This window comes from Onychomys torridus, chromosome 10, assembly GCF_903995425.1.
Source record: "Onychomys torridus chromosome 10, mOncTor1.1, whole genome shotgun sequence".
NCBI classification, from domain to species: domain Eukaryota; kingdom Metazoa; phylum Chordata; class Mammalia; order Rodentia; family Cricetidae; genus Onychomys; species Onychomys torridus.
In genome coordinates, this window is record NC_050452.1 from 74,435,594 (window position 1) to 74,463,409 (window position 27,816).

The following is a 27,816-nucleotide window of genomic DNA, read 5'->3' on the forward strand; positions in this document are numbered from 1 at the left end:
TGGAATAACTCAGATTAACATCCTTACAACCTCAGAATAAATCATAACAGCACATTCTGAGAGAAGATATTAGAAGGTATATTATATTGAGTGGTCACAGCATCTATATTATAAAAGAAATTGGTCAATGGAGAATGAACAGACCTTAGAGCAATTAACAAATTTATTCCCTTGGCCTTTATCCCCACAGCTATCTCTGCTCCCGCAGTTTCTGGCAAGCACAGGAGAAGTGTGCTTCATTCACTAGGCTATGGCTAGCAAGTTTCACTTGGGTAGAAGTACTGTCGTAGGACCCTTTATGTTCTGAGTTAATTGTTAAGGGGGGATTGAACTAGAGATAGACCTGGAAAGGAGAAAGAAGCTTAATTAGCACAATCACACCGCCTTTCAATACAAATAGTCTGGATGCTTAAGTCTGTTCTTAGAATACAGAGGTATCTCTGATAAGATACTTTCCATCTGTCTGGGGATGGTTCCTGGCCGATGCTGCTAAATGATGATAATTACAGCAAGGGCCTGAAATTAGTGATCTGGCTGCCATTAACTACACAAAAGGTTATTAGTATTCTTAGTAAGGAAATAGTGCCAATAAATGGATACAAGAGCTACAGTAAAGTACATGGAAATTCATAGCAGGAAAATAATGATCAAAAGCCAATATCACCCAAGAACCCTGGCCTCAGTTTGACGATTGGGCGGGCCCTTGGCTTCTTCCAGGTATTAGCTTGTCCATGAATCATCAGCTCAAATCCTACTTCATACCTGTTAAAAAAAAATCAGCTTAATGGCCACAGAGCAAGTCCTGTGTTCCTCTGGAACAAGGTGCCTCTCCCCTCCCCCTCGTTCCTCCCCTTCTCCCCCTCATCCTCGTCTCCTGTCTTTTTGTCTCTTATTTCCTCCCTCTCCCTGGAACAACAAATTCCTCTGTGCTAGAAGTTGTCTTGGGTTGGGCCTGGCCTGATGCTTTCTTTGGGATGTAACTTCATGACTGTGATGATGGTTTTCACGCTGCTTTCCCTCTAAGCTATGTTTTTAATGTTTTCAGAAACAAGACAGAGATGAAAGCAGTGAAAATCAAACTGGGCTATCCTTCACAAGGCTTCATGAGCGTCACAATCATGGATATAATGCTCCATAGAAAATAGTTTATCAGACCAATTAATATCCCTCGATCCTGACACTGTAAGCATGAAATAAAATAGACAGTTGTGATGATTATTGATGGATACTAAGAAGACCTAGACTAAAGACACGTCTGTCGTTTACCTTAGAAAAGCTGTTTGCAGACAGCATAATCTCCAAGCATTCAAAACAACAAACAAAAAATGCAAAACTATGCTTCCTCCATGAGAAGAATAATGTAGAACAATGTGAAAAATATTTTGAGAGGGGCGTGTATGATAATTGGTGAGTAAGAATTATGTAGCTATACTATTTCTTAAGGAAGGCAAGACACAAAAAACAGGCAATACAAATGTCTGGACTTGGGAGCAGTTTAGATGTGTTTTACTCCTAGATGTTAAGTACAACTGTAAAGAAACTTGGCTTTGAGTAGTTTTGCTGTGCTTCTAGGCCCTCTAACTTTTCTCACAGAAAATTAAACACGCAATTCCCGGCATTATGCAGGCAATGTACCTATCTGCATTGGCTACAGATCTCCATCCCAAACTGCAAATAACAAGGAGGGGGACCCCACAGGGATGGAGCAGCTGCAGCAGATCCCAGCCCTCCAGCCCCCACCCAGCATTCTATACCTGGGATCAGCTCAGTGTGTTCTCCAGGTACTTGGTCCTCCGTGATGTCTTCTCCATTTAACTTCCTCCAGCATGAAATCCGAACAGTCAGATGAAGTCTGGAAAGCAAACCACAAACTCTGAGAATTCTTTATTCCATCAGGATTTGGGGAAGAACTTTGCCCATCAGCTCAGTGAGTTCTGTGACATAACCTGGCATTCGTTAAGGAAAAGTTGAAATTCAATACACACATTCCTCATGATTCTCTATAAAAATAACCACAACAAACCTTTCTTCCCAGGTCTCCTCTGCCACCCAAGCACACAGTGACAGGGCAGGTCAGTGCTCATATGCATTCCAGACACTCAGTAACATGGCGGCTCAGGTTCTGCAAGGATAACTGCAGGTGCTGCAGGCCTGGTGGTTTTTGGTGCCATGCTGTTGTAAGACGAAGGTGCGCTCAGAGCACAGCAGGCGAAGATCCAGAGTCATTCTTGAGGGTCACCGCCTGGAAGACACATGAGGGCAGAGGGCTGAGGAGAGCAAACTTCTCGGGAGTTCTATTTGGACTGGCCCTGTCCTATTATCCCAGGAATTCTGAAGGCCATAAGCGCGGGAAGCAAGCAGTGCTTTTCTATGCCTAGAGGAGAATCCAAGGTCGCCTGAACTCTTTAATGAACCTGTATCGCTTCCTGCCAGAACAGAGCTCTAAGTGAGCAAGGACCTTGGTGTAACAAATTAGAGAGAGCTGAAAGCTCTCTTCTGAAAAATTAGGATAAGCTTTGAAGTCATTTGCTCAGGAACTGACTTTTGGACAGGAAGATCCACAAGACTCGTAAGAACAATTAATAATGTTTTGATCTCATGAATAAGGAAAAGTCTGTAACAGTTACCATCTGCCAGATAGGTCAGTATCAATATCAAAGAATTAAAAACAAAAAACACACACAAACTGAACATCAAAACAAACCAGATACGCCTGATTTAAAATTTGGATAGAAAACTAAAGAGAAGAGCTCTCCACAGTGAAACACAAAAGACTAAGAAACATCCTAAAAAAAGGTTCAACCATTCGCAGCCACACAGGGAAATGCCAAGTTACAACTGCTTTCTGGATTTCATCCTTGGTACAGTCAAGAACAGCCAAAGAAGCAATAGACAAAACAATAGCAACATGCCTTTAAGTGCTGGTACACATTTGAGCTCACATGACAGCATGACTCAAGGTCTGCCAATTTCAGAAGTACAAGGTCCTGCCGAGAGAGAAACAGACAAAGTCTTACAGAACATTAGTTTTAAAATATGATTATTGCTTCACAGATGTTCAAGTAACTACAAATTGCAATGACATTCTTTATAATGAAGAATCTAAAATTCCGGAGTCCAAAATACACTCTTAACCTATAACATAAACAGAACAGCCCAAACATCTGGATTTAAAACATTACTGGCTATAGTAATCAGAGCAGTATGGTTTTCAAAAAAGCTTTTCCAAAGTCGCTGTTACAGATACCACAAGAACGAGAACGAGTTAACAATGGTTAACACAAATCTTCAAAGGTCTTTATGATTACCAAAACTCATAAAGAGCCAGATACTGGGATGAAGTGAAAGTAAAGAGACAGAAACAGCCTGCCACAAGTTCTTACCTCTACAAAATCCTCATGCCTCAAAGCGTGGTTCTGTTTCCTCACACCCTATATCCTTTTCTGTGTCCTGTCATCTTACTTTGGGATTAAAGGTGTGTTTTGCTTCCCAGCATAAGGCATGAGATCCCAGGTTGGGATTAAGGTTATGCCACATGCCCTGGTCTGTTCCAATGTGGACTTGACTCAAGAGGAAATGCTGAGGATGTCTTTCTATATGCTGTGATGTACATTGTCCCTATTGGTTAATAATAAGCCTCTTGGCCTATGCAAGGCTTTAGAGGTACTGCAGGAGAGAAGAGGATGGAAAGAGAAAGGTAGAGTCTGGAAGAACCAGCCAGCTGCCCAATGAGCAACATATAATGGGACCAGGTAAAGCATTTTTGAAACATGTGGCAGAAACATAGATAAATAGAAATGGGGTTAAATGATAGAGCTGCTAGTGAGAGCTTTGGCCTCTGCCATCAGTTTATAAATAATAATAAGCCCTGTGTGTTCTATGGGACTAAGCAGCTGGTGGACGGCAGGGCCAGGAGATGGAGAAAACCTTAGCTACCTTTTTTGGGGGCCCCTTCTGCCCAATGTTAGCTCGACTTTTTTGCCTAAAACTTCAGAATTAAAAAGAAGTTCTAAAATTGACCTAGAAAACCTTTCTACTCATATCTCAATGTGGACTGAGATATAGAGACACCAAGGTACAGAGATACCAGGTCCTCTGTCTTCAATGATGATTAAGGGTGTGTGCCAATTGCTGTCTGGCCTGTATGTCTAATTAATGGCTTGGCTCCAGTCTTCTAAATCCCAGATAGGTTTTATTGGGCTTCACAATTTTATAACCACACGTGACATTGTCATTCCGAATATCATGGATGAACCCATTAATTATATAATTATCCTGTGTCAATGAGTACCTTAAAGTATGAAATAACAAGTTATAAACAATGGAAAGAGTAAGAGGCCTCAGAAATAATTTCCATGAATTAACTATCAACTATTCTTTTGCCAAGGCTGTCTAAGACCACAAAGCAGGACAGACAGTGTCTTCAAGAAATAGTGCTGGGGAAACAGGCATCCACATGCAGAAAAGCAGAATTAGATCCTATGACATCATAACAAATGATCAGCCAAAATGATATAGAGTTAAATGCTAAGAAATGAAAATGGTTTCATAGCAAATCCCACCAGTGTGCATGTGTCAAGGCAAGCACTCAACTGCAAAGGAGCGGGCTCAAGCTGAGTGGTGACTGGCAAAGAAAAACATGCATCCATTGCATGTGCACTCTGGGATACAGGACTACAAAAACAGGAATCGCTGTGATCACTAAACGTCCTATAACATGGCAAGCATCTACGAAAGTGGAATGACAGGCATAGAAAGACCAGAGGCATGAGATTCCACCCATATACAAATCTTGAACAACAAAAGTTGACTGGAAATATGCAAACTCTGGTTACCAAGTGTCTGAAGGAGGGAAATATAAGAGATTGGACAAAATTCATGGAATTTCAGTTACAAAAGAAAAGGACTGAACATAAGACAAATACAACCATAGAAGAAAATTAGTTTCTAAACATGAATCTGGACATGCATTTTTAGCTATGACACAAAAAGTACAGGAAATAAACATCAAAATTAGACAAATAGGGTTACGGAATCCAACTAAAAGCTCCTTGCAGAAGAAGAAATACCAAGAAAAGATACAAAACAGAATGGAGAATCGAATGTTTGCAAACTACATGTTTTCTGGAGATTATTCAAAATATATTAAAACATGCAACTAAACAGAAAGCAAATTCAATTGAGATTGAGTATGAGAAAGAACTTAAATATGCCATTTCTAAAAGAACACCAAGTAGCTAAAGGTTTATAGTGACATCACTGATCGTTTTTTTTTTTTTTTTTTTTTTTTTTTTTTTAGGGAACTGGAAGTCAAAATTGAAATGGAGTATAATCCACACATCTTCCAATAGTCATGTTCAATCTTTTCCCTCATCCCCATGTAGAGCCTGTGTCCTCCAGGAACAGAAAACTTTGAAATATTTTCCACCAAAGCCTTTGAAAGTCTACTCAGTTCTTCCTGGCAGTATTTATCTGATGCTTCTTCATTCTTCAACAGGAAAATCCTTTGCTTCTCATCTATTAATTCCTACAAGGGAAATGTACAGAAATCTGATGTGTTGAAGGAATAGAAGAGATAAAATTTCAAGAAACTTTGTAGAAGACTGAACCCCATTCCCAGGAGAAAGTATTCTAGTGTAAGAAGACAAGTCACTGTGAAATGATAGATCCTGATTAGGATGCTAAGAAATCTGTGCAAGACCACAGTGAATGTTCTTGAAGTTCCTAGCCCTCAAGACCTTCTGTAAAAGGATGGTTCTGCATCCCACAATCTCTGGTTACTTGTGAGTGTCACATCCTGTAATCTGTCTTCAATGACACAATGATATAACAAGGCACAACAGATGAACAGTGGCCTGCAGTTGGACTCTAGTGAGAAACTGTTTCATAGGAACCAAAAAATATAGCTCTTCAGGGATGAATTATCGGTGTTCTGGGCAGGTTCACAAGCCACAAACATTAACTGGGTGGAGGATTTAGTACACTATATATTCATTATTCCAGCCATTAGAGATTTCTGGATAAAAAGCACCTGGAGTTTGGGGAGAAGACATGCAGTCTTTCACAACTCTATTCGTTATGAACACAGAATGCTTATCTTTGAATGAGACATGTACCCATGGTTGATGAAAGTGCACCAGAGCTACAGCCTTGAAGGGATCTCAGAGTCATGACAGTTAAGGACACAAACATTACCAGCAGCTTCTTCTGGAATTGCTGGTTTTCATCTTTGAAGGAGTGCTCCATGAAGAGAGCAATGGCTTCCTTCTCACAGGCCGTGTGCACACCCAGGAGCTCCTGGAGCGTGTCTGTGGGGAGCCTCAGTCGCTGGGCCATCTGCTCACTGTAGTGGTCAGCTGCCTTCTGCACAGCGGGCTGAGTTCTCACGCTGGGCCAGAGTTGTCACCGCATCATCCAGACAGGCACAGCTCCGCTGTTGATGGCATCCATGTAGGTCGTCACCAGAGTCCCCAGTCCTTCACGAACCAGGAGTTTTAGGGGATAAATATGAAGTTATAAGAGAATGGGATCCAAGATTTTATGACTCCATTTCTGAATCTCTCACAGCTACACATGCACACACACACACACACACACACACACACACACACACACATCCTTCATCAAGCCAGCAATTTCTTTTTTGTATTGTCCCTTTGTTTTTGTGGTTTTCAAGTTCACAATGTTAAAAATTAATATCAATCTTCACCTAATAAATTCAGCTATCTATGAAAAACATAATTATGCATTTAAATCTTTAAAGGAAAATAGATTATATCAACAAGGAAAACAGATTGCATAACAAGGAAAATATATCATATTATTTCTCAAAGTATGGACTTGCATCGTTTTAAACACTGGTATTTATGTTGACACTATTTAAATTTCCAAATTACATTTCACATTGTCATTCTAAAGAATAATTAATATACAAGACATCTCCTATGAAAATAGAATATATCAGCTTTAGTGCTTTAAACACTGATTTTATAATCGATTAAGTACCTTTTCACTAGAGACTTTATTATCAGTTGTGAATTTTATATAGGTACGTTATAGCAATAGATACTAGTGGTGAAGTCTGCATTTCTAAAGAAGGATTTGTAATCTACAATTAATCATAAAACATATAGATTGTTCAGAGTAGAGACACAAGCACATTATCATTGTATAGACAATTTTTAAAAACATACACATGCTAATAAGTTCAGCATATACTGCTCTATACAGAAGTGTGTTTAAAAAAAGAAAAACACTCACGATTTCCAGTAACCTTAATTCCCTCTCTGAGGGTCTTGATCTTTGCATAGGTGAAGATGTAAGAAACAAAAGCCCTTGTTTGTTCCTGGAACTTAGGCTCCAGTTGGTCTTCTGAGATAGTCTCAATTTTTCGTAACAGTTCTTTGTCATTCGTTGGCCGGTCAAAGACAAAACACTTCCGTTTAGGAAAGAAATTTCTAATGCACTCCCTGGGCAAATTGGATGCTTGGACTCTGGGACTGTTGCCTAGTGTTGGGGAAACAGAAAACAATGGGAATAGTCTTAGAGCAGAAAGCAAATGATGGAGCTCTTGTCTATGTGGAGAATTCTGCACTCACAGGTCTCTTTACCATAAGCATGTAACACTTCTTTGCATGTCAAAAGTATAGCAAGTTTGTACTGGTAGAAGTCTGATGAAATATTTCAGGAGACACTTGACTCCACTGGAAGAGCGTATGGCTGAAATCCACAACCTGAACATGGCATCAAGTAGTGGTGTGTCCTGTTGACTGAACGGCAAAAGGCTTAATGTGATTTCTGGCCCAATCATTCCTTTGTAATAAAGGAATTGTGGGACCTAAGAATGATGCCATGGTTACTCAAGGAAAACTACTTTGATGCTGAAAGAATTTGTTTTTTTGTGAATTCCAAATAAGCACATCAAAAATAAAAGTGTTCTTCATAGCTGGGGAGGGAAGGTGGGACTATGAACATATGGAGGATATATAAGTGTAGAGATCTGATGTGCACATTCAGACAGTACTTCAGGAAACTGCCATATTGGCTATTTTCTCCCTTTCTCTCATGTGGATATGTGTGGTGTACGTATGCATGTTTGCCTGTGTCTGGGCATATGTGGGTGAGAGTACACATGCATGTGTCTGCATGGGGAAGCCAGATGTTGTCTCTAGGAGTCCTCTTCAGCCAGTCTCCACCTTTTCAATGAGGCAGGGTTTCTCATTTCAAACTGGAACTGTCCAGTACAGCCAGTCTGGCTTGCCAGCATGCTCCAGCGCTATCCTGTGGTGTCTTCAGCCTGTGCACTGGATTGGAGGTGGACTATCATACCCACCCAGTGTGGGGAGCCCATTTTCAAGTTCCTAGTGGCTTTATCCAGCAGGTCTGCATAGAGAGGATGATTGGACCATGGGCCTGAGTGCAGGTGTTTGAGATGGTCTGCACTTGGCTGTGCTGGGGAAAGGTCTTTCGCTCCACCCCTTAGCATTTCCATAAATACCCTAGGGCAGAGACAGTCAGGGCTGGTTGGAATAGGTTCCAGGCCCTCTCAAGGCTATCCTGTATTTTCTGTTTATTTCCACACTCTAAATCCTTATATCTAATATTTCCTACTATTCTCACTCAAGAAAACTCTAAGGAGCTGTGGGGTTGGGAGTAGCCTTCACACCACCCTACATTTATATAAGCTCTGGAGATTGTACCTCCAGTCCTCACACTTGGGTGACACATGCTTTACGCACCAAGTTGTAGATGTAACCATCTTGTTAAATAAGAAACACAGCCAATTGCAGAGTTAAGGCCAAGAGGTCAGAGCAATAGCTGAGAGCTGAAAACCTTACCCTTCACTGCTTCTGCTGTCTTTCCTCTCCACAAGAGAGTTACTTCTGTGTGTTTTTCTTTTTATAGACTTTCTGTTCTGCTTTCTCATTGGTTGTAAACCCAACCACAATGACTTCCTCGTCACTGCCTGTCTTACAGACCTCCAGGTCTTCTATGGTTGGTATTGAGATTAAACGCATGTGTCGCCATGCTGGCTGTATCCTAGAACACACAGAGATCCGCCTAGCTCTGCCTCCCAAGTGCTGGGATTAAAGGCGTGCACCACAACCACCCAGCTTCTACTATGCCTTGCTCTGACCCCAAGGCAACTTTATTAACATACAAATAAAATCACATTTTACAAATATAGTATCACCACTTCTCCACAGCTCATGCACTAGGAATTTTTATTGAATCCATTTTGACTGTTCATTTCATGAAAATTAACAATATGAGATGATAAATGTGCCATCTGCTTCACTGGAGTAACCACCTTAGTACCACATGTGTTATACCTCATCCAGTTACAACATTCAAGTAGAACAATAAACGTTTTCTGAAAATTGCATACAGTACTGTCAACCTTTTTATCAAAAATTATGGAAGAGGATCTTGATGAGTTTGAAGCTCCCATGGTCTCTATAGGGCATTCCAGGCAAGCAAAATCTACACTGTGAGATCTTGTCTCAAAAAAATCAAAAAGTAAATCAAACAAACAAATAAACCAAATTTGTATAAAACAAAGGAAAGAAGGAAGGAAGGAAGGAAGGAAGGAAGGAAGGAAGGAAGGAAGGAAGGAAGGAAAAGAAAGAAAGAAAGAAAGAAAGAAAGAAAGATAGAAAAAAGGAAGGAAGGAAAGAAAGGAAGGAAGGAAGAAAGAAAGAAAAGAAAAGAGAAAAGAAAAAGAGGAAAGGAAAGCTGGGTTGTAGCATACACCTTTAATCCCCAGTAAATGGGAGGCTAAGTCGGGAGAAACTGAATTCCAGGCTAGCCTAGACTGGGCTACATAGTGAATACCAGGCTGGCTAGGGGCTATATTGTGATATATTGTTTAAAAATAAACAATAATACAAGATTATAATGAAAGGATTCTAGCCAGTGTGGTGAGCATGGCTCTGGCAAGCCTTTCCCTTCCCCCATTCCCTCTGCCTTGCTAAAGAACCTCAGATTACATCCTCAAAGCTACCCACCAAGGTCTATTCCCTATTTTGGCCATTTCTTCCTCCTGATAGACCAACTACCAAGGTCCAGCTATCAATGTATTGAAGCCCAACAATCAAAAGCTCCCTTTGGCTCACCTAATTAACATGCCCAATTAAAATTAAACACCTCATCCTAATATGAGGTTTCCCCTTTAACTTTTGTAAACTGTCATTTGTCTATGGGCCAGGTCTGTCTCCCCTCTATCCAGAAGTATTGAGGTTTTGGGAGGTCCAGCCCCTCAAAAGGCCCCTCCCAGGGTCCAAGAAGAACCTACAACCAGCTAATCTAATCTTTGTTGGTATTAAGTGACTCTTTGCACACAAAATTCTTTAGTCCATACACTTTGGTCTTCTGAGTCAGTTCTCTCTCTGCACAGCTTCTTTTCTGCTCTCTTACTTAGCTCCTTTCTTGCCTGATTCTCTCTGCACATTTCTGCTATTCTCTCTATGTGCTATCTTAATTCCTTCATCTTAGTTCTGCCCCATCTTTGTCTTTCTCATCTGTCTAGTTCGTTCCCATCTAGCTCCTCAACCATCTCCTTCTTCCTCATCTTGTTCTTCCCCATCTGGCTCTTCCTCATCTTCCATTTTGTGGTGATACTATATTTGTAAAATGTGATTTTATTTGTATGTTAATAAAGTTGCCTTGGGGTCAGAGGTAGCCATAACAGAAGCTGGGCAGTGGTGGTACACGCCTTTAATCCCAGCACTTGGGAGGCAGAGCCAGGCAGGATCTCTGTGTGTTCAAAATACAGACAGCATGGCAACACACGCCTTTAATCTCAATACCAACCATAGAAGACCTGGAGGTCTGTACAAACAGGCAGTGACGAGGAGGTCATGTGGCTGGGTTTACAACCAATGAGAAAGCAGAACAGAAAGACTATATGAAAGACAGGACACACAGAAGTAGGTCTCTTGTGAGGAGGAAGGACAGCAACAGCAGTGAAGGGTAAGGTTTTCAGCTCTCAGCTATTGCTCTGACCTCTTGGCTATAAACTCTGTATTTGTCTCTGCATTTCTTATTTAACAAGATGGTTACATCTACATTTGGTGCCCAACATGGCAAGAAATTCATTAAAAACTGCTTGCCTTAGCAGTGGGCCCGGCTCCCTAGCTCGGGCCTAACCAGGGCCAAGCTTAGCTTAGGACTCAGGCCCAACTGACCTTAGCTACAAGCAGTTACTGCTGTAGCTGGAGTTACTTGCTTAATAAGCCAGTGCTATGAACAACTCAGGCCTGCAGGAGCTACCAGTAATTGCTGTAGCTACACGCAACTGCAGATAGGCTGCTTTTGGCTGAAACGCCAGCGCACGTGGTTGGTCAGAGCTTAAGGAAGCCAGGCTCAACTCAGCTCAAGTGGGAACACGTGGTTGGATACAAGCTTTTAGCCAGAACGTGGCTACGCTTCCTTGCTTTCTTGCTCTCCCTTTCTCTCTCTCTGGATTCCCACCTTGGATGCTAGGTAGTTGTGTTGAAATTCCCTCGGATTTTTCTGTTCTATGCAGAATTAGTAAGTCAATTATATCAGATATTTTAAAGGAAACTATTTAAAAGAGATTTTTTTTCCACATTTAAAAAAAAATGGGTTTTAGGTGTACATTGGAAGAAAATTGGGCTTTGTTTGAAATTTTAGGCAGTCTGACAATGGAACAACTATATGAGAAGATTAATCTTGATCGAACTATGTACATTATTATTCTTCTTATCCTTATTTTACAATTTAAAAAGATAATCAATTTAAGTGCCAGGATAAAAATTTTAGAAAAACTTGTTAAACCTGTTAAAATGAATTATAGAGAAATTCAGATTCAGACAGAAGAAATTAACAGTGAAGTTGTTTCAGGATTGGATTATAAGGTTACAGAAAGAAAGCCTGTTTTCACACAATCACCCTTAATTTATCCGGTAACCATAAACCAGCTACCTGGTCAAGTGAATACACAAAATATTTAGACTCCAGTTGAAATGTTAGACTTACGAAGGTTTAAGGAGGCAATAGTATCTTATGGCATGCATTCCCCATATGTAAGGCAAATGTTAAACTCCTGGTCAACTTATAATAGGATTATACCACAGGACTGGTAGGAGCTGGCACAGGCTGTTCTGGAACCTGGACAACAGCTCCAGTGGCAAATGTGGTTCAAAGAGGAAGCTTAAAACATAGCAAATGATATCCAAATCTAATTCTATGTCCAATGGAAGCCTTGAATTCATGGGACAAAGTTGAGGAACCAGGAAAGAAAACTGAGTCATTCACAAAGGTTATACAGGGCCCAAAAGAATCTTTCACAGATTTCTTACAAAGACTGACTTCAGCAGTAAAGAGAATGGTCCCAAATTCAGAAGCTAGCCAGATAATAATTGAATTTTTGGATTTTGAGAACACAAATGCAGCATACAAGAGAATAATCAGGCCATTAAAGGCAAGATCTACACCCTTGGAAGATTGAACTAGAGAGACGGTTAATGGTGAGGCTCAGGATCATGATAATATGTGGGTAGGAGAAACAATTTCAAGAGGTTTGAGGAATGTCAGATGTTTTGGACATGGAAGACAAGGACATTTGAAAAGGGACTGTAAACAGGTCACTTATAGAAGCAATGTTTCTTCAAGGAACAATGGCAACAGAATGCCCCTTCCTTCTGGAGTATGTAGAAGGTGTGGTAAGGGAAGGCATTGGACCAACGAATGTAGATCAACAAGGGTCAGACAAGGTAATACTTTGACTCAGTCTTCGGGAGACTCCCAGAGGGGCCTCAGGCAGGCCCCAACAGTGAATCCAGTTCAGACATTTCCTGCAACCATAGAGGAGACCCCTACTCAGAGCAGTTAAATAACCAAATGCCTATTGGAATAAACCAGGCTACTCAGAGTAATAGAACAACTGAGACAGAGAGAACAGAAAATTCAAGAGAAACCATACAGAAAAATTTTTGGCAAACTTCTATAAATGAACAAAGACCAAAATTAACAAGAAAAATAAATGGTGTTTTGTTGTCTGGTCTGGTAGACACAGGTGATGACGTGACTATAATTGCACCAGAATTTTGGCATCCATCTTGGCCTCTTCAGGAGGTAAATGTTCAACTGTTAGGAATTGGAACATTATCTCAAGTGAAACAGAGTGCAAGATGGCTCAAATGTATAGGCCCAGAAGGACAGAGAGGAAAATTAAAACCATATGTGGCTAACATAGCTATGAACCTGTGGGTTTGGGACCTGTTACAACAATGGAATACTCAGATTAACATCCCTCCAACCTCAGAAATAAATCATAAACTAGCACATTTCTGAGAGAAATATTAGAAGGTATTATTATATTGAGTGGTCACCAGCCATCTATATTATAAAAGAAATCTGGTAAATGGAGAATGGTAACAGACCTTAGAGCAATTAACAATTTATCCCTTTGGCCTTTATCTCTCCAAGCTATCTCTGCTCCCGCAGTTTCTGGCAAGACAGGAGAAGTGTGCTTCATCACTAGGCAACTTGGCTAGGCAAGTTTCACTATGGGTAGAAGTACCTGTAGGTAGGAACCCTTTAGTTCTGAGTTAATTGTTAAGGGGGGATCTGAAACTAGAGATAAGACCTTGGAAAGGAGAAAGTTAAGCTTAATTAGCACATCCACCAGGCCTTCTCAAACAGATAGTCTGGATGCTTAAGTCTGTTCTTAGAGAGTACAGAGGTATCTCTGATAAGATACTTTCATCTGTCTGGGGATGGTCCTGGCCAGATGCTGCTAATGATGATAATTACAGAAAGGCCTGAAATTAGTGATCCTGGCTGCATTACTACACAAAAGGTTATCTAAGTATTCTTTTAGTAGAGGGGAAATAGTGCCCAATAAATGATACAAGAGCTACAGTAGTACATGAGAAATTCATAGCAGGAAACAGCTAATGATCAAAAGCCAATATCACCAAGACCCTTGAGCCTCAGTTTGACATCTGGGAGGCCCTTGGCTTCTTCCAGGTATTAGCTTGTCATGATCAGCTCAAATCCTACTTCATACTGTTGCAGCTTGTGGCACAGAGGCAGTCCTGTGTCCTCTGGAACAAGTGCCTCTCCCCCTCCCCCTCGTTCCTTCCCCTTCTCCCTCATCCTCTGTCTCCTGTCTTTGTCTCTTATTTCCTGCCCTCTCTCCCTCTGGAACAACAAATCTCCTCTGTGCTGAGAAGTTGGTCTTGGGTTGGCCTGGGCTGGATGCTTTTCTTTGCAGATGTAACTTCAGGACTGTGAGGACTGGTTTCACAGGCTGCTTTCCCATCTACTATGTTTTTAATGTTTTCAGAAAGCAAAGACAGAGATGAAAGCAGTGAACAAATCAAACTGCTATTCCTCACAAGGCTTCATGAGCGTCACACTCTGGATAATAATGTCCATGAAAATAGTTTATAGACCATTAATATCACCGATCCTGACACTGTAGCATGAATAAAAATAGACAGTTGTGATGAATTATGATGGATACTAAGAAGACATAGACTAAAAAGACACGTCTGTCAGTTTACTTAGAACACAGCTGTTTTGCAGACAGCATAACTCCAGCATTAAAAACAAACAAACAAAAAATGCAAAAACTATGTTCCTCCATGAGAAGAATAATGTAGAACAATGTGAAATATATTTTGAGAGGGGCGATGTATGATAAATTTGTGAGTAAGAATTATGTAGCTAACTATTCTTAAAGGAAGGCAGACACAAAAAACAGGCAATACAAATGTCTGGACTTGGAGAAGTTTAGATGTGTTTTACTCTAGATGTTAAGTACAACTGTAAAGAACTTGGCTTTGAGTAGTTTTGCTGTGCTCTAGGCTCTACTTTTCTCAACAGAAATTAAACACCAATTCCCAGGCATTATCAGGCAATGACCTATCTGCATTGCTACAGATCTCCATCCCACTGCAAATACCAAAGGACCCCACAGAGGATGGGAGCAGCTCAGCAGATCCCAGCCCTTCCCAGCCCCCCAACCCAGCATTCCCTATACCTGGGATCAGCTTCAGTGTGTTCTCCAGGTACTGGTCCTCCGTGATGTCTTCTCCATTTAACTTCAGCTCCAGCATGAAATCCCGAACAGTCCAGATGAAGTCTGGAAAGAAACTCACAAACTCTGAAGAATTCTTTATTCCATCAGGATTTGGGGAAGACTTTGCCCTGATCAGCTCAGTGAGTTCTGTGACATAACTGGCATTCAGTTAAGGAAAAGTGAATTCATACACACATTCTCATGATTCTCTTATTAAAAATAAACCACAACAAACACTTTTCTTCCCCGGGTCTCCTCTGCCCCACCCAAAGCCACACAGTGACAGGGCAGGTCAGTGCCTCCATATGCATTCCAGAGCACTCAGTAAAACATGGCGGCTCAGGTTCTGCAAGGATACTGCAGGTGCTGCAGGGCCTGGTGGTTTATGGTGCTCATGCTGTTGTAGACGAAGGTGCTGCTCAGAAGCACAGCCAGGGCGAAGATCCATGAGTCATTCTTAGGGTCACCCTGGAAGACACATGAGGGCAGAGGGCTGAGGAGAGCACTTCTCGGGAGTCTATTTGGACTGGCCCTGTGGCCTTATTATCCCAGGAATTCTGAAGGCCAAAGCAGGGGCAGCAAGAGTGCTTTTTCTGCCTAGAGGAAGAATCCAAGGTCGGCCTGAGAAACTTAATGAACCTGTATCGCTCTGCACAGAACAGAGCTCTAAGTGGAGCAAGGACCTTGGTGTAAAAATTAGAAGAGAGCTTGAAAGCTCTCTTCTGAAAAATTAGGAATAAGCTTGAAGTCATTTGCTCAGGAAATGACTTTGACAGGAAGATCCCACAGACTCTAAGAACAATTAATAATGGGATCTCATGAATAGGAAAAAGTCTGTAACAGTTACACATCTGCCAGATAGTCAGTATTCAGAATATATAAAGAATTAAAAACAAAAACAAACACAAAACTGAACATCAAAAAACCAGATAGCCTGATTTAAAATTTGGATAGAAAACTAAAGAGAGAGCTCTCCAACAGTGAAACACAAAAGACTAAGAAACACCTAAAAAAAAGGTTCAACATTCTCAGCCACCAGGGAAATGCAAGTTAAAACTGCTTTCTGATTTCATCCTATGGTAGTCAGAACAGCCAAGAGCAATAGAACAAACAATAGCACATGCCTTTAAGTGCTGGTACACATGTGAGCTCACATGACAGCATGACAAGGTCTGCACAATTTCAGAGTAGACAAGGTCCCTGCCGAGAAGAGAAACAGACAAAGTCCTACAGAACATTAGTTTTAAAACTATGATTATTGCTTCACAGATGGTTTCAAAGTACTTACAAATATGCCAATGACATTCTTTATAATGAAGAATCCTAAAATTCACAGGAAGTCACAAAATACACTCTTTAACCATATTAATCTTAAACAAGAACAGCCACAAACATCCTGATTTAAAACAATTACTGGGCTATAGTAATCAGAGCAGTATGGTTTATTCAAAAAGCTTTTCCAAAGTGCTGTTAGCAGATACCACAAGAAGAGAAAAGGAGGCGACAATGGTGTAACAAATCTTGAAAGGTCTTATTGATTAAAAAAACTCAGAGCCAGATACTGGGATGAAAGCTGAAAGGTAAGAGAGACAGAACAAGCCTGCCACAAGTTCTTACCTCTACAAATCCTCAGCCTCAAGAGCGTGGGTTCCTGTTTCCTCACACCCTATATACCTTTCTGTGTCCTGTCATCTTACTTCCTGGGATTAAAGGTGTGTGTGCTTCCCAAGCAAAGGCATGAGATCTCAAGTGTTGGGATTAAAGGTATATGCCACCATGCCTGGCTCTGTTCCCAATGTGGCCTTGAACTCAAAGAGGAAATGCTGAGGGATGTCTTTCTATATGCTGTGAATGTACATTGTCCCTATTGGTTAATAAATAAGCTGCTTTGGCCTATGGCAAGGCATCTTAGTGGTATGCAGGAGAGAAGAGAGATAGGAAAGAGAAAGGTAGAGTCTAGGAAGACACAAGCCAGCTGCCCAATGAGCAACATATAATGGGACACAGGTAAAGCCTTGAAACATGTGGCAGAACATAGATAAATAGAAATGGGTTAAATGATAAGAGCTTGCTAGTGAGAAGCTTGAGCCTATGCCATCCAGTTTATAAATAATATAAGCCTCTGTGTGTTTACTTGGGACTAAGCAGCTGTGGACGGCAGGGCCAGGCAAGAATGGAGAAAACCTCCAGCTACCTTTGGCTGCCCAATGTGTTAGCTCGACTTTTTGCCTAAAACTTCAGAGAATTTAAAAAGAAGTTCTAAAATTGACCTAAGAAAACCTTTCTACTTCATATCTCATGTGGACTGAGATATAGAGACACCAAGGTACAGAGATACCAGGTCTCTGTCTTTCAAATGATAGGATTAAGGGTGTGTGCCATTGCTGTCTGGCCTGTATGTCTAATCTAATGGCTGGCTCAGTCTTCTAATCCCCAGATAGGTTTTATTGGGCTTCACAATTTATAACCACACGTGGACATTGTCAGTCTCGGAATATCATGATGAATCCCATTAATTTATATAATTATCCTGTGTCAATGAGTACCCTTAAAGTATGATAATAACAAAGTATATAAACCAATGGAACAGAGTAAGAGGCTCAGAAATAATTCCATGAATTAACTATCAACTGATCTTTGCCAAGGCTGTCAAGACACACAAAGCAGGAAGACAGTGTCTTCAAGAAATAGTGCTGGGGAAACAGGGCATCCACATGCAGAAAAGCAGAATTAGATCCTATGCACATCATACACAAAAGTCAGCCAAAATGATATAGAGTTAAATGCTAAGAAATGAAAATGGTTATAGCAATCCCACCAGTGTGCATGTGCAAAGGCAGCACTCAACTGCCAAGGCAGGGGCTCAAGCTGGAGTGGTGACTGGACAAAGAAAACATGCTATACATTTGCAATGGACTCTGATACAGACATACAAAAAAGAAATCCTGTGATATAAACGTCTATGTGAACATGGCAAGCATCTAGGAAAGTGGAATGACCAGGCATAGAAAGACAAAGGCCATGAAGATTCCCACCCATATACCAATCTTGAACAAACAAAAGTTGAATGGAAATAGCAAAACTCTGGTTACCAGTGTCTGAAGGAGGGAATACTCAGAGATTGGACAAAATTCATGGAATTTCAGTTACAAAAGAAAAGGAATGAACAGACAACATAAAACCATGAGAAGAAAAATTAGTTTCTAAACATGAATCTGGACAATGGCATTTTTAGCTATGACACAAAAAGTACAGGAAATAAAAATCAAAAATTAGACAAATAGGGTGGAATCCAACTAAAAAGCTCCTTGCCAGAAGAAGAAATAACCAAGAAAAGATACAAAACAGAATGGGAGATCAATGTTTGCAAACTACATGTTTTCTAGGAGATATTCAAAATATATTAAAAATCATGCAACTCAACAGAAAGACAAATTCAATATGAGATTGAGTATGAGAAAGAACTTAAATATGCATTTCTAAAAGAAAAACACACAAGTAGCTAATAGGTTGATAGTGAACATCACTGATCTTTAGGGAACTGGAAGTCAAAATTGAAATGGAGTATAATCACACATCTTAGGCTGACTATCAGTAAAAACACAGAAGTCAACAATGTTTGAAGAAGGTAGAGAAAAAATGGACTGTGTGCTATTGGACAGTACATAAATTGTATAAACACTCTGAAGTGCATCAATGTGTTTCCTAAATTAATAAAATAGAAGCTCTGTATGATCCAGAAATCTCATTTCTATGCATAAGGAATGGTTAACCTATATTTTTGACTTGATGGAACTTTAAATCACCATGGAAACAAATCTCTGGGCATTTCTATGAGCTGTTATCTAGATTACATTGCCTGGGAGACCTGTCCTAAAGATGAGTGGTACCACTCCATTGGCTGGGTCTCAAGCCGAAGGAAAAGGGAGGAAGAGAATGAACACAGGACTTTGATCCTCTGCTTCACAGTTGTAGATGAAATGTGACCAACTGCCTCATGTTCCTGCTGCTTGTGTTGATGGGCTGTATCCCTGGAGCTGTCAGAACAAACCCTTTCTCCTCTAAGTCAGATTTTCTTTTTGTTTGTTGGTTGTCAGTTATTTGGTTACAGAAAGTAGACCAGACAGTGCAAATCCAGGGGAGTGAGGACAATCCCCAATAGCCAGGTTCATCTATGTTTCTTGCACCATTATTCAGAACAGTCATAAATGCTTCTCAGTGACTGAATGAGGAAAGACAATGTGGAACACGAAGACAGCACTTAAAGAGGAAAGAAAGCCTCTCATTAGAAACAGTATGTAACAAAGACTCTTGCAGTCCTGCTCCTCAATACCCTTTTCCCACAGTCTGTGGAAGAATCTAACAACCAGCTGAGGAATCTAATCTTAATGAATCTACGTCCATGAAACTCTTTAGTCAATATACTTATTCTTCTGAATCAGTTCTCTCTAGATACAGCTTTTATTCCACTCTCTTACTTAGCTCCTTTCTTGCCTGATTTCTCTCTACATTTTTCTGCTGTGCTTTCTAAATTCTATCTTAATTCTCCCATCTAGTTCTTCCCCATCTAGTTCTTCCTCATCTAATTTTTTCCCATCTAGTTCTTCCTCATCTAAATCTTTCCCATCTAGTTCTTCCCCATCTAGTTCATCCCCATCCTCCATCTCATTCTTCTAGTCCTCTCTTCTAGTCTCCCTCAAGTCTCTGAGGCTTACATTCATATACCCATACAAAGCAGCAATTCTCTGACCAAGGCAAGGTCACACAGGCTTGTATTCTTACAGGTTCGAACAGAGGTGATAAGATCCGCCCAAAGAGCAGTAATTGTCAGATATCCTTTGCCACCCAAAAGGGAAGTGACTAATGGGGAACAGTATCAACTAAAGGCTAAATTCAGTTAATAGATCTAAAAAGGGGCATATATGTACTTAAACTATATTCTTAGAAGTGGCTAGGTAAAATATTAGGATTCTATAAGTCACTGCCTTTATTTCTTGGAGCCGTATCTCTCTCAGCTTAACTCAGCTGCCCGTTTTCTGGAAGGGCAGGGGAAGTGCAGCTAGGTAACTAAGCAACCTGTGTCACAGCTTGATATACCTGGTATGTAAAAGTCTTTTTGTTCTAAGTTAATGGGAAGTCTAGAGATAACACTTGCAAGAAAGAAGGTTAATCATAATTAGCACATTCACCCAGCCTTCTCTAAAAGATAGTCTGGATGCTTATCTGTCTGAAGTCTGTTCTTAGAAAGTCTGGGAAGTATCTCAGATAAGATACTTTTGTCCAGAGAAGGTTCTGGGCGAATATTGCTAATGATGATATTTACAGAAAGGTCTCAAGTTGGGGGTATGGCTGTGTGACTGCTGTTAGCACAGTTGGAAAATGTTCTCCAAAGACCTTAACTGTAGAGGGGAAACTGTTAAAATTAACCATCAAACATACTGTTTTAGGAATGGAAAAGCTACAATAGCACAAAAGAAATTCATTGCAGGAAACAGCTAATATTCAAAAGCCAATATCACCAAGACTCCTTAAGACTTGGCTTTATCCTCTGAAGGAGTTCTTAACTCTTCCAGGTAATAGCTTTTGCCATAATCAGCTGAATTCCTACTTCATATTTCTGCTGCTCACAGCAAACCTTAGAAAAGTGTGCTAAATGACACAATCCAAATACAGAAATGCAGTGTTACTAATGCCTCTCCAGAGTGAAATGGAAAACATGGGAATTTAGACACTGCTCTCATATGTCTAAACTAAGGGAAGGAATAAAGGATGAATCAGCCGGCAAGATGACACAGGGTGGAAAGTCTCTTACTGAACAGGCCCAACAGTTTATTTCAATGTCTGGACCCCAATGAAGAAAAAAGGAATTGTAGCATGAATACATACACACACACACACACACACACACGCACACGCACACGCACACGCACACGCACACGCACATGTACACGCACATGCACATGTACACGAACAAACATGGTTGCATACCATGTACCACATAATATCTCACATACAACAATAATTATTTTTAGATCACTCAGCTCACTTATTTAAGAAAGCCAAATTCATCTTAATTAGTTATTGTGGGACAAACATGTACCCTCACTGAACGTACAGAGTCAGCTGTCTTAAGAACTTCTAAAATGCCCTGTGGACAGTTTCACCATAAAAAAAAAATGTGATAAATTCCATCATTAAAAAAAAAAGTGAACCCAAGGGATTGGACAGACAGCTCAGTGGTAAGAACACTTGTTGCTCTTCCAGAGGACTGAAGTTTGGTTCCCAACATCCACATCAGACTGCATCTCACTTTCTGTAACTCTAGCACCAGAGAATCCAAGGCCTCTAAACACCAAGAATATCTGTACTCACAAGCATATACCACAGGTAGACACACATACTACACACAGTAAAAATATATCTTTTAAAATGTAAACCTAACTCCTTAACCCCATTTCCAAAATGTATCCTTGGTATCTCAGAAGACAAGTCAGAAGTCATTCTTAATCCACTGAGATGGGCTGATATCATCCACCTTCTCATCCAAGCATCCTTCTACCTACCTGTGCCTCATATGATGTCATCCACCTTCTCATCAAAGCATCCTTCCACCTACCTGTGCCTAGTATGATGTCATTCACATTCTTATCAAGGCATCCTTCCACCTACCTGTGCCTAGTATGATGTCATTCACATTCTTATCAAGGCATCCTTCCACCTACCTGTGCCTAGTATGATGTCCTCCACCTTCTCATCAAAGCATCCATCCACCTAATTGCTCCTAGTAGAAGTAGCACTGTGGTGCCTGGGTCACCTTTCAAAATGGAAGACCTTGTTTGTGTAGCTGTGGGAGTACTGATGGGTAACAGCTCTCATTTGCCAGCACTTTGAATGGCAAAGGTTTCCAGAGCAGACTTCCAGTGATGGGTAGGCAAGAAAGATGAAGACTCAGTACCCTTGACCCAACAAAGGCTAGCTCAAAAGTTTCCATCCCATCTTTCCTGGAGTTCAGAGGTCAGAGGCTTCTCCATGACAGCTCATCCTCTCTCCATCCTGCTTCTTTCCACTTGCTGGACTATATCAGAGTACACACAGGTAGGATCCTCAGTGAACTAGGAGGGTTCTTGGAAGGGAAAATCTTTATTTGTTCACTAATATCTAACTACTATGCCTAGAATCTAGGAATTTAACTGCTAAGTAAACGTTTATTGGAATGAATCAAATCATTCACACAAATGGCAAGAAATAAAAACATTTTTTGCCTGTATAATAATCTGACCATTGGGCAGTGGTGGTGCATGCCTTTAATCCCAGCACTCAGGAGGCAGAGGAAGGCAGATCTCTATGAATTCTAGACAAGCCTGGTCTACAGAGCAAGTTCTAGGACAGGCTCCAAAGCTACACAGAGAAATCCTGTCTCAAAAAACAAACAAAAAAGAAAACCAAAAAAAAAAAAAACCTGACATTATTTAAGTGTAAAATCTAAATAGCTCAGTGTTCATCTCACCTGCTATCCTTCAGTTGTAGAAATATTAGATCTATTCATGAATAGATCAATCATTAGATAATAAGAAGTCATAAGGGCCAGCCTTGATGCAAGCTGCAGGAAAATGTAATAGAATCCAGCTATTATCTCAAAAGCTACTGCTTGGAAAGATCAAGGTCTTTTCCAAAGGTCAAGCCACGGCTTAAGAAGTCTTCCTGATATTTTAGCTTTTGTATATGTATTAGCCAATTCCTACAATGAAATACCTATCAAACATCCAAGGCCAAATGATCTCCTGAATTAAGGTAAATTAAGCTCAGATCCTCCTTTCTTATACAGCCTTAGTGGTATTTATAGTTTGAGCACATAAATTCCCTTTTTCTGATACATAAACCAATTTTAGCTCTTAGTTGACCTCCTCCCTTACCACTCCCTTTTTGGGTTGTAAAAGAAAACCTGATGGTCTCTGCCTGAGGAAAACTCTCATCTGCATTTAGGACCCTGTAAGAATTCAAGTCTGGTGACCTTGCTATTGTATGGGTATATAAGTGTAAACCTAAGAGACTGAGGAGGATTTTGACTGGAGAACTAGATGGAGAACTAGAAGAATGAGATGGAAGATGAGGAAGAGCCAGATGGGGAAGAATGAGATGAGAAAGACCAAGATGGGACAGAACTAAAAGGAGAGAATTAAGACAGAACTTAGAGGGGACAGCAGATAGAAGTAGAGAGAAATCAGGCAAGAAAGGAGCTAGGCATGAGAACAGAACAGAAGCTGTGTAGATAGAATTTTATCCCTGAGGAATGAAGTAGAAGGAAGAAAGAGTTCAGTGTACTGAGATTCTCCCCCATCTGCACCCCAAAAAAAGTAATTCACGCCAATTGTAGCTTCTCCTCTGAGCCCCTGGGAAGAAGATTATTAAGGCTGGACCATAATAATTTTCAAGACAGCCTGAGCCTCAGCCTACCTTTTCCACATCCCCCAGGCCTTCGGTGTCCAGGAGGACCAGGGTGTGCTTTGGCTTGGTGGGATGTGGCACACACCACATCCAGATACCCTTGGTTTGAGACTGAATGGTGGAGCCCAGAGGAAACCCTGCGGGAAGAGGTGAGGAGTTTGGGTCAGTAGGTGAACGTCCTGCCCAGATAGCCTCGATGGAAGATAAGGTAGGCAGAGGAGAGCTATTGCAAGTTGTAACTCCATCCCCGATCCCTTCCTCAGCCTCTGCTACCTGTCTCCCACACAGCTGCCTCTGTGATCTCACTGTGGTCCCGGATTGATGAACCCAATGACTGGAGTGAAATCTCAGAAACTGTTGAGAGAAGCGCTTCCCCATTAAGTCCTTCTCTCGGGTGTTTGGACACAGCCATGAGAAGGCAAAGCAGAGGACAGTGCCCATGGAAAGCAGATGTGAACAGTAGAATTGGCAGTGCTGTGAATCTCAACACTCAAAACAGTGCTTCATCTTTCCTCAAAAATGTCTTAGTTCACAGTCCTCTATTTCAAGGTAGAGGGGACATTTAACATGAGAATGAGGTCACCCAGGGCTCCAGATGCAAACAAAGACGCATCCAGGAATCAGAAACCATGGAGCCCCCCCCCCCCCCCGTAGCTGCAGTGAGCGAGTTTTGAGCCAGCCACTGTTGTACACACCTGCAATCCCTGTAGGCAGGAGACAGAGGCAGGAGAATTGCCATTAGTTTGAGACCACCTGGGACTACATAGCTAGAACCAGGCCAACCCACAAGATTGACTCAAAAAGAAAGCACTTTTCATGAATTGTGGGAAATGGTATGCCTTCTGAGTCAGAGACATGCAAGGAAAAAAAAAAAAAAAAAACCTAGAAAAAGAAATTTATTATAATAGTTTTTGTGTTCAAAGTTATTAAAGTGGCAAAAACAAAAGCACAGCTATAAAAGGCTATAATCTCCTTTTCAAAGTTTCTTTTGGTATTTGTTTACTTCTAAATAAATAATTTTTAAGACTTCCTTATTTCGTTTGATGAATATCAGAATTTTGCCGGCACGTATGTAAGTGCACCGTGTGCATGCCTGGTGCCCATAAAGGCCAAATAACGGCATCAGATCCTCTAGAGCTGGAGTTCGGGGAAAATTTTGAGTCACCACGTGGGTGCTGAGAACCAAATCCTGTCTAAGAGCAGCAAATGCTCTTCACCACTAGACCATCTATCCAGCCCTACCCATAATTTTTAAAGTCTTAAGTAGTCAAAGACCTTTCTCTCCTGATGGAAATATTTTATTGAGAAAGGAAGCCTGCTGTATGAGACCAGAGACTGACACACAGGATCCCATTGCTTAGGGCATCAGAAAGACCCTGTCTCTAAGACAGTTTTCCCTTAGTGGGATGGAAGGAAAGAATGCAGGAACCGATTAGTGTGGAGCAGTAATGAGTCATGCACCTTAGCATGAGAGGTTGGCTTTGCTGCTGACAGGAGCCTCGCTTTCCTTTGTTCTAACTGGGAATAAGAATTAAGATAATGTGACAAAGACAGTCAAACCTTTGGCTAGTACCCGGCATGCCACTCACCATGATTCTGTCCTGCCAGGCGGTTCATCAGGTAAGACTTCCCTGTTCGATACAGTCCAACAACAGCCACAACTACCACTGGCTGCGAAATCCTGTCCAGAATCTCGATGGCTTTCTGGTTCACAGACAGCTGCTCCTTGCGGTTTTCCACCAGACAAATGGGAGCCATCATTTGTGGTCTGGCCATAGCCACTTGCCAAGCTAGAAGAATCTACAAGAAGAATACAAAGTTATTCTCCGCCTCAGTGTTACTCCAGCCTTAGATGGCTTAGGACTGATGGCATTTTTACATTTCTATTGGCTGTGAATAGACACAGAGGACGTTTTCCTCTTTCTCCATCATCCTTCCAAAGTTCTCAAAAGCTTTTGATAAGACACGGGCTGCCATCATCTATAAAGTTTTACTTTGGTGTGATAAAACCCAAACAGCGGTTACCTTCATTAAGGTCCTAAAATATGCTAAGCCTTGTAATGAATGCCTTCAGCATGTGACCTCCCAAAATCTGTAAGTACCTAGTTACAAATCACTGCACACTACCAATGACATATGTCAGTTTCCAAAACCTTAACAACACAGCAAAATGGCAGGCCAGTGGGTTCTAAGTCCTTGTTCCCTCTGAGAATAGATTTAAAGTGGCTGAAAATGTACAGGAGCTTTGAAGGGCAGCCATAAGTTACACAAACACTGAGATGTCCAAGTGAATAAACAGTGTGAATCACATGTGTATTTACTTGACTTTTCACTGCCTAGCCTTACCCCTAACCAGACACAGATCCTGTCTGCAGGAAGCAAAGCAGACCTTAATTGCCACAGGCTAACCTGGGGCTAACCTGGTCTCTGTTTTACGTAACTTGGATTTCAGCAGGCATTATTTGTTGAATATGATACCAAAATCTCAACATGAGTGAATAAATAGATAAAATCCATTCTATAAAATTAAGAACTTTTGTGCACAAAAGGATTTAGAAAAAGAGTATAGAAAGGCAACCCAAGAATGGGTGAAGAGTACTGTAAATTTATTTAATTAAGATTAAACAAATTTACAAAGATTATCTTAAACAAAGAACCTCTACAATTCACCACAGACAACTCAATTTCAAAATGGGCAAAACACTGGATTAGACATTTCTCCAAAGAAAGTTTATGAATGGCCATAAACACACAAGACAACATTCAACATTGTTAATTACTCGGTAAAAGAAAACTCTAAAATTGCAAAGAATTTGTTTGACAAAGATGCACTGTACAAACTGGGAAGGACCGGACTGAAAGATGAAGTGTCTACATTCTAACGATGACCCATCAGAAAGCTTTATTAGGAAAATGTGGGAGCAAAATGAAGAAACTTTAGTTACTCAAGTTCTGTCTTGGAGGGCTGGGGACCTGGTATAAAAGTCTACAGTCACATGGTCTCCTGTGATCTGGCTTCTTCTACTTCACTGAGATCGAGTCTTGCTTCTGGCTGACACACATACGTACCTGAAATCGCTTGCTTGCTTTTGCTCCTGTGTGCAGTTTAAGCAAGAGTGAGGTTACTTTAAGACCTGCTTGGTTTTGTTGCTCATGATCTTTCAAACCCAGTCTGCATTGTAATGAGGCTTTAGGAAACACTGAGGAAATAAGACTCAAAATAACACTCAAAACCACAAGATGTCACTTTGTACCCACCAGGACAATGACTACACAAAACAAAAACAAATACATGTGAACCAGAATTTAAACAACTTAGATCTTTGTGCAGTGTAGCTAAGAACAGAGAATGATACTACCTAAAAGAGAATAGTCTTGGTGTCTTATAAAATGAATAATAACATTTGATCCAAGAACTCTGCTTTCATTATATACAACACACAGATAAGGGCTTGAACAGACCTTTGAACAGTAATGATCATGGCAGCCATATTCACAATACCCAAAATGTGGAAATGACCCAATCTCTCATCAACATACCATCTACAGATGTGTAGATTAACACAGTGTGATAGCCCACACGATAGAATATTATTCAGCCAGAGAAAGGAATAACTTTGAACTGCAGTACAGATGAGCCTGAGGACACTATGCCCAGGAAGGAGAATGTGCAGAGTCCTGAGATTTTAGATAACAGGGGACGTCACAGGTTCTCTGCCCCTTAGTCTCATATATGAGAATAAGATCATAGCATGAAAAATGCATAGAGCCTATATGGTTTATAAATCTCATATACACCCTAACCATCAATGAAGAGGATTCTGACTATCTACTTAAGCTTTAAAAAATTGAGATAGAAACTAAATTTATTTTAAATTGGTCTTAGCCACGGTCTTGTGCTGAAATTTTCTCCTTTGATTTTTACACAGAAAAGATGCTCTTCTGACTGCACTTGCCTGTGAGCTGGCCAGGGATACTGTGTCTGTGGTCCCAGCTAAGGCAGGCAGGCTTCCTCCTGGGCTATTCCCACAGCACTCACCAGAGTCCTGAGTTGAAGCTGCCAGAGCAGGGGAGCCTGGGACTGTCAGGCTGCCACTTTGTATCTGTCACTTATCAAAGGAAAGAACCTGAGCCTCATAGACCTAAGCCAGCCACAGTCCCCTGCAGACCAGACAACACAAACCTGCCTCTCTGACCTTCCCTCAGTCGCCACTTTGAAAATCAAGTCCACGTTCCAGACTGAGTTGCTCTTTAAAAGAAGAAAAAGTAAATATACCTGGTTCCCATACCACAGCTGCAAGTGCAGTTCGTGGCTGTCA

At 40.9% G+C, this 27,816-nt stretch overlaps 1 pseudogene; it reads right to left on the reverse strand.

Moving 5' to 3' along the window:
- Positions 1-647: 647 nt before the first annotated feature.
- On the reverse strand, positions 648-27,816 carry LOC118591916 (annotated as a pseudogene).